The sequence below is a fragment of the Elephas maximus genome, chromosome 3 (assembly GCF_024166365.1).
Source record: "Elephas maximus indicus isolate mEleMax1 chromosome 3, mEleMax1 primary haplotype, whole genome shotgun sequence".
Classification (NCBI taxonomy): Eukaryota; Metazoa; Chordata; class Mammalia; order Proboscidea; family Elephantidae; genus Elephas; species Elephas maximus.
In genome coordinates, this window is record NC_064821.1 from 34,173,915 (window position 1) to 34,182,440 (window position 8,526).

Sequence of the window (8,526 nt, forward strand, 5' to 3'; positions counted from 1 at the left end):
TACTGGGTGTTTTAAAACAGAGTTGCTTTACCTGCACCTTCTCCTAGGCAGGGGGAGAGAGGAAGGGGTGGCAGGTGGATATTTGGTCAGTCTCACTACATCTGTCTGTTCCTGGCAGTAAGACGGAGGAAAGTGCAACAGACAGGTATACGTGTACTCGCTCTTCTTACGCTCTGCACTGGACTTGGGATGGGAGGAAAGGGTTTCAGTGGGGATGCATACATAGGTATAGCTCCTGTGCCCCTCTCAGTTGTGCATGGCAGACGCGTGCACAGTGGTGATCCCTCCTGTCAGGTGGGAAGTGGGAGAATGGGACTGCAGGGGCATATGCCTAGTCATGGCTCCCTTGCCACTTGCTAGGTAGGTTAAGGGATGGAGTTGCATCAGGCAGATGTACATACAAAGGTGTTTCCTCAGGTCAGGTGAGGGGATGAAGGAAGATGCTGCTGGGGGATATGTATCCAGCTGGGTTTTCTCTGCCCCTCCCTTGGTGGGTTAAGGGATGGAACCCCACCTGGTAATGCACACATAGTGGTGCCATCTTCTGTCAGTTGGTGGCAGGGAAGTAAGGAAAGGGCTGTGTTGGGATGTGTGCAGTTACAGGTCCTCTGCCCCTTGCTGGGCAGGTTAAGGGAGAGAGTTCTGCCTGGTGGATAGGAGCTCAGCTGTGTTCCCTCACATCATGTGGTGGGAAGGAGGAAGGGACAACAAGGAGATTCATGGACAGTCATGGCTCTTCTAACCCTCTCTGGGCAGGTTAAGTGATTGTATCAGCCCTGACAGATGCACACACAGAGATACTGCCTTGCACTGGATGGGAGGAAGGAGGAGGGATTGCTGGGTGACCTCTCTCACTCTCCTGCTACCACCGCCCCCCACCAAACCCTTGGTGGGGGAGTAAGTGATGGGCAGGAACATGCATGAGTGTGTGCCTAGTCTTACTCATCAACTGGGCAAGGGGGAGCACTGGACGGGGCTGGGTGGGGTAGGAGGAAGAGGATAGTCTCCTGTTATGGCCCCCCAGTCAGGCGAGGCATTCGGGGTATGGGACCCTCTGCCGCCTCTAATCAAGTGGGTGGGTTGAGGGGGAGTGCATTCTTTCATCTAGGATATGTGGGTGCCAGGGGACTTTGTGTCTACTGAAACCAGTGAGCAAGGCCTGTCCTGTCTTGAGGGCGAGGAGGGAGGGCCACCAGAAGACTGGTTGGATGGGAGAGCTCCCGCTGACACGCCATTGGTCCACTGCCTTGTGCGCACCATTCAACCCTGAGTATTTCTGGTTCGGAATCTGGCACCCTCCGTATCTCTGCTTCCTTCCGTTTGTGTCTACAGAGGTTCTCTGTCCCTTTTGGGAAAGTCATGAAGTTGCCTTGCTTTTTTTTTTTTTTTTAAGGTTACTGTTATCTTTCTCCTAACTCAGCTGCAACAAGCTAAGAAAGCTGGCTGAGCTCCTCTGTTCTGTGTTACTCCTCCTTCACTGCTTACTTTCTTCCTTCCAACTGGTTTTTGGTTCAGTCCTTAGACTTTGTTTTTTGATGTTCAGGGTTCCCAGATTGTTATGTAATTCTGCTTCACTTGGCTTTTTGGGTCTTTGGTGCAGGAAGACATCAGGGTGTATGTGATTAAGCCACCATCTTGGCTCCACCCAATTTTATAATAATTCTTCGATTAGGTGATATAAAACTGTTGATTCTGCTTAAAATTTTTCCAATTTTTTGTTAATCTAGCTTATTTACATTTTCTTGTAAATTTTAGAAATACCAATTTCTACAAAAATGCATGTCAGAATTTGGTTTGATGTTGTATTGAATGTGGTAGGTCATTTTTGGGGGGAAATTGACATCCTAAAAATATTATATCTTCCAAGCCCTGGACATCGCATGTATTTCTTTATATTTCAGTCTTCATAAATTTCTCTCAGAAAGATTTTATAGTTTTAAGTGTAAAGAAGTTGCATACATTTTAAATATTTATTCCTTGATATTCTGATGTCATTACAAATGCTATTTTTAAATTTTAATTTTCCAATTTGTTACCAAACCCGTTGCAGTCGAGTGGATTCCAACTCATTGCAACCCTGCAGGACAGAAGAGAACTTCCCCTTAGGGTTTCCACGGAGTGGCTCGTGGATTCAAGCTGCCTACATTTTTGTTAACAACCAAGCTCTTAATCACTGTGCCACCAGGCCTTGAGTTTGTTACCAGTATATAAAATATAATTTATTTTTTATGTTAACATTCTGAGCTTCAGCCTTGCTAAATTTATGTATTAATTCTACAGGTTATTTTTTATACATGGCTTAGATTATGTATATAATGACGTTGTCTGCAAAGAATCAGATTTATTTTTTCCTTTCAACTCTTTATACCCTTTGTTTTATTGTACCTCCAATACAATGTTGAGGTCATGAGAGCAGGCATTTATTTCTTTCCTTGTTTATAGAGTGGAAATATCTAGTCTTTCACCATTAAATATGACGTAGGTGCTATTGATCAGGTTGGGAAAGTTCCTTCCTATTCCATTGGCTGAGAATTGAATTTTGGGTGTTGAATTTTGTGAAATGCTTTTTCTGCATGTCTTAAGATGATCATAGGCCTTTCTGTTTGGTCTGTGGATGTGATGGATTGCTTTGATTCTGAAAAGTTGAGTCCACTTTGCATTTATATATTTTTCTTTCAATTGTTAAAATCTTGTTGAAGTTTGTTACATCTGTGTTCATTAGGGATATTGATCTGCAATTTTTTTATACTATCTTTTTTTGTATGTTTTTGGTGTCAAGGTTATGCTGGTGTTATAAAATGAGAAGAGTTCTTTCTTTGTCTAGCTTCTAAAAGAATTTGTATACAATTAGCACTATTTTTGCCTTATCTGTTTGGCAGTCTTCATCAGTAAAACCATCTTGTCCAGGATTTTTCTTCATGGAATAGTTTGAGTTTACAAATGAAATTAAAAAATAAGTCCAGAGCTATTCAGAGTTTCTATTTCTTCCTTAGTTTTACTACGTTTTGTTGTTTAAGGAATGTGTCTATTTCATATAAGGTGTCAAATTTATTCGCATAATGTTGTTTATAGTAATTATCGTTATTTAAATATCTCAGCATTTTTAATGATCTCATTGATTTGTGGTAATCTCTGTTTTTCCCTTTTTTTTTTTTTTGCTTGATCCTTCTTTCCAGGCATTTGTTCATTTATTAGTATTTTCAAGGAATCTAATTAAGGGTTCTTATTATCTTTTTTCTTTCATCATTGGTTTCTTTGCTTATATTTATTATTTCCTTCCTACTACCAACTTTCGGTTTATGTTATATTTTGTTCCTAGCTTCTTAAGATAGAAACTTGGGTCATAGATTTAGACCTTTCTTCTTTTTCTAATATTAATATTTATAGCTATAAATTACCCTCAAAGCATTTTGTTAGTTGCATCCCACAAAATTTCATGTTGTTTTCATTATCATTCAATTTTAAATACGTTATTAATTGTAATACTAGACATCAATGGATAAGAGAAGAAGCTCTCAGTGAGAGAACAAAAATGTCACCGACAGCTTATAAAATAATTAAGCATATTACGTCTAAATTATGAAAGTGGCATGAACGTAGGGATTCAGAATGGAAAAGCAGACTCAAGTCTAATAAATGAGGACTCAGAATTCTAAAACACAGTAAATCATGAACAAAAATTTAAACTCCAAGTTTTTATTATCCCATAAGATTTTTATGCCTCATCATGATTTTGCTATGAAAGAGAAAATGAACTTCAAGACAGCATATTTTTAGAAATAAGTATTACCACTTTAAATGAGTGGATACTCTCAAATTAATTCTGTTCCAAAGTTGGAAATTACTCTCAGGAAAGTAAAAACATAAAATGCCAGAAATGTCTGGAGATTCAGAGACATGCGAACAAAAAAAAAAATCAGAATTTCTGAATGCCAATCTGGTTCCAGGCTTCTCATGAATTCTTGCCAGCCCCAAGGCAAGCATTTTTGTCACTTATTTAAAGTGAAAATCCCAACGAGACTTTTCAATGCCCCTTTTATGTCCTTGTTCCTCAGGCTGAAGATAAATGGATTCAGCATGGGTGTGACTATGGTGTACATCACTGAGGCTATTGCACTGGCTCTGGAATTTTGGGTAGTGGTAGAACTGAGGTAGAACCTAAGACCTATACCATAAAACAAGGAAACAACTGAAAGGTGAGACCCACAAGTGTGAAATGCCTTATATTTCCCCCTTACTGATGTTAGTCTCAGTATGGAAGAGACAATCCGAGAATAAGAAAATATGATGCTAGTGAGGGGAATAATGCCCATCACTCCAGTTGCAAAATCTCTATGATATTGAGGAGGGTGTGAGAACAGGCAAGTTGGGTGACTTGATTGATTTCACAGGAGAAGTGGGGAATTTCCAAGTTAGTACAGAAGGACAGTCTCAACACCAGTAAGCTACGTGTCAGAGAGTCCAGGACACTCAATATCCAGGAAAAGAGCAGCAACAAGCCAGAGAGTCTGGGATTTATGATGACCGTGTAGTGCAGTGGGTAACAGATGGCCACAAACTGGTCATAACCATTATACAAAGGAAAAGACATTCAACTGTATAAAAAGGATGAAAATATATATTTGGGCAAGGCAGCCTTGATAGGTGATGGCTTTTGTTATGGGTATCCATAAAAAAAAAAAAAATTTTTTTTTTTTTTCCTGGATGTTCAGTACCATCTTTGGGAGAGTTGTGGAAGCGAAACATACATCTACAAAGGACAGGTTGGCTAGGAAGAAGTACATGGGAGTGTGGAGATGGGAGCCAGTGATGATGGCCAAGATGATGAGAAGGTTCCTTATAAAGGTGACCAAGTATATGGACAGGAACCGCCGGAGAAGAAGAGATTGCAGTTCCTGATCTTCTGAGAGTCCAAGAAGAATCAATTCTGAAATTTTTGTGTGGCTTTCTGTTTCCATATAGCTAGTGTGACCGTCAAGAAAACGAAAAGAACAGTGCTTTATAAACAAATAGGCATCATCAATCAGCAGCACTACTACAGATTATAATTTTTCACATAATAGACATGAATACTACTATTGTATCTTACACATAAAATAAATAAAAGCCTGTATTTTGACAATGGATCAGCTGAATAATCAGAGGATTTAATAATGCAGCCATTCTTTCTGCTTTTTACTGCCCCTTCCAAGTTAGTAAACTAATCTCTAGTCATAACCTACATCATAAAGCCAGCACCCTTTTTGCATACATTTCTCTGAGATAGAGTCATCTAGCTCCTTGCTCCTCAGAGTGTGACCCATGGACTAGAAGCATCAGCCTCACCTGAAAGCTTGTTAGAAATGTAGAATCAATAGACTGCCCCTACTTAATCAGGATCTCCACTTTAAAAAGTTCCTGGGTGTATTAGTTTCCAAGGGATGCCAAATTACCTTGGCAATTTTTCATAGGTAACATATTACCACAAACTGGGTCACTTAAAACAATAGAAATTTATTTTCTCACAGTTCAGGAGGCCAGAAGTTCAAAATCAAGGTAACTGTAGGGCTAGTTCCTTCTGAAGGCTCTCTCCTAGCTTGTGGTGGTTGCCAACAATCCTTGGTGTTCCTTGGCTTGTAGACACATCATTCCAATCTCTGTCCCCATCTTCATGTGGCCTTCTTTTCTGTGTTTTCTTCTTTTCTCATGAGGACATCAATCATTGGATTTAGAGCCAACCCTAAATCCAGAATTATTTCATCCTGAGACCCTTAATTAACTATATCTGCAAACACCGTATATTTTAATAGGGTCACATTCTGAGGTTCCAGCTGGACATACATTTGGGGGGGACATAATTCACTACACCAGGTGATTCATATACAGATTACAGTTTGAGAAGCACTGATCTAGCTGACAGTGGGTGTCTCCAGGGTTAAGAAGCCCCTGATTTTCACTGTTTTTCTTTTTACATCCTGTTTAACTATGATAATACATTACTCTTCCAACAGCTGAAATTTGTGTCCTTGTGATTTTTATCAGCTGCACTTAATTCTGATGTCTAAACTGAAAAGGCACTTTGGGGATATTTGTCCAGAGGGTACCCTTCCTCTCTAAGAACTGGGCTCTGTCTCACAAACACTATGATGGAGCCCTGCAGTCTAATTGACGCTGTCAAAGCTGATTTGATCAGAAGATGACATGACAGAAGATATCCCAATGAGCATCTTACCCCATCCCTGTGGACCCCCACCCACGGAATTTGGAATTGAAGCTTTCAGATTACAATCAGTGAGTCTTTGAAATTCTCATTGTGGTGTTCATATTCTGCCAAGAGCATGGAGAAGCCTGGAAATACACTTGACAGAATGAGAGGGAAGAATAATTTAGACATGCAAAAAAATATTTGGACAAGAGACACAATGGACGTTATGGGGATAATGGAGAGAAAAGCTGCATTAGACCCTGGTAGCTTTCAAGTTCCAATCAGACACTCAAGGACCCACCCTCTGGAGGGGATGGTAAACATATTGGAGGAGATGGTGAACATACTGGTTGAGAGTAGCAAGTCTGGAGACAGAGTACCAGGGTTTGATGACAAACTCTGACACACTTATTAGCTGTCTAACCATGGGACAGGTACTTAACTTCTCTGTGCTTTTTTATTTTTACTTGTAAAATAGAGATCATCATAGGCTTATAATATTTTTGAGAGAACAATTGAGTTATATACGTAAATCACTTGGGACAGTGTCTGCAGAGAGGTCTTATGTAAGTATTAGCTATAAGCTTTATATAAGTATTAACTCATACTATCATTGGAATCTAACCTAGATTATTTGTATTTTCATTATGCTCAGCGTAATGTCTTACATAGTTTCAAGAACTATAATAAAGTTGATCCTAAAAATACTATATTTGTTCCTGATTATAACGCACATGCTTCTAAATGTTTTCCATTTAGTATGATGTTGATGGAGATCTTAAATACCATATCTTCATCATGGAAAGAAAGTGTCTATTTAGAGAACTACGTGAGAATTTTTTATATAGACAAAGGAAGATGAAATTTATCTTACACCTATATCGTATACCTTGAGATCATATTCACACTGACAGCTCAGAAAATCTTTTGTCCTATAAATCAGCCAAGCAGTTTTAAAGTTTTCAATGACTTTAAAAAAAGCTTTATGGTCATACAGATATTGGTTGGATCTGGGCTCCATTACTTATTAGCAGAAGGTTGAGAAAAATAAAAGATAATATATGTATACACTCACACACACACACACTTAGTATGCTATAACATCACCAATGGATAAAATGTTACCATCCAATGTTGATTTTTGATGTGACTTTTAAATGTTATGTTTCCACATTTTCCTAACTTTTCCAGGTAAGTATTTATAAAACAGAAATCAATTTCAGAAACTAAACAACAGGGATTTTTTTTTTTTAAGCTGCTGAATGAATTTCAGGTAGTTCAATACATTATTAATGCCACACAGTTGCCCAGGAAACTCAACTAATGCATTTCTTGATGTGATATGAGAATAAAGAAAAATGTAAGACAGTAGAGAAAAGTGATAAAGGGAAACAAGATGAGAGAGAATGCAGAGAGGGGAGATAAAAGTAACAAAAGATGTGGATGAGTTACTTCCTATGTGTGTGACTTGGTGCCTGATGACTCAAGCCTTCTATTTCCTACTCTACTGACTACTAGAAATGACAGAGGTGACAGGGAGTTAAATAAACTCAGGGTATCTATCTATGTTCCCTATCTGAAAGCTTTATTGACCATGAGTCTAGTTACAATCCCAGAGAAAATGGTGGCAAAGAAGCCTCAGAAACAATTACTGAAGAAAAACTATCAGAAAGTGGAAAATAAACCGAGTTAGAAATAGTGACAAATGGTAGTTTGATGATTCAGAATTTTAAAAATTCTCTGACCACTGGAAGGTGAAACAAAAATCCCCTGGGGAAATAAAAAGAAATTTAAACCCTAGAACTGTACTTACTTTTCCAGATCAAGTGAAGATTTCAAGAAAAATTCCTCCAAGTTTTCAGTGTAGATGAAGCAAATCTTCCTGGCTTTGAAAAAAAAGAACATGAATTTGTTTAAGGCAAATGGTTAACATAAAGATCATAGAACAGTCTGAGACAGAATTGACAGTTTCAGATGAGGTTAGATTTGCTTTGGTATACAGTTAGCAAAGCACACTGCACAAGTGGAAGATGTTATTCCTTCAACCTTTCAGGAACCCAACAATTCTATGCCTAAAGAAATTAAGAAATGTGTTGTTGTTAGGTGCTATCGATTCGGTTCTGATTCATAGTGACCCTGTGTACAACAATACGAAACACTGCCCGGTCCCATGCCATCCTCACAATTGTTCCTGTGGAAATGTTGCAGAATAAAAATTGTTAGTGGGGTTTTCAGATTTACTGCCTCTGAGGAGGATGGGGTTGCCACGAGTTGTAAGCAAGTCTAGGCCAATTTTTTTTTTTTCTAGGAAGAATCCAAACCCAAACCCACTGCCGTTGAGT

At 38.8% G+C, this 8,526-nt stretch overlaps 1 pseudogene; it reads right to left on the reverse strand.

The window, feature by feature from the left end:
* Window positions 1-3,989: 3,989 nt before the first annotated feature.
* Window positions 3,990-4,958, reverse strand: LOC126071234 (olfactory receptor 7A10-like; annotated as a pseudogene).
* Window positions 4,959-8,526: the final 3,568 nt, after the last annotated feature.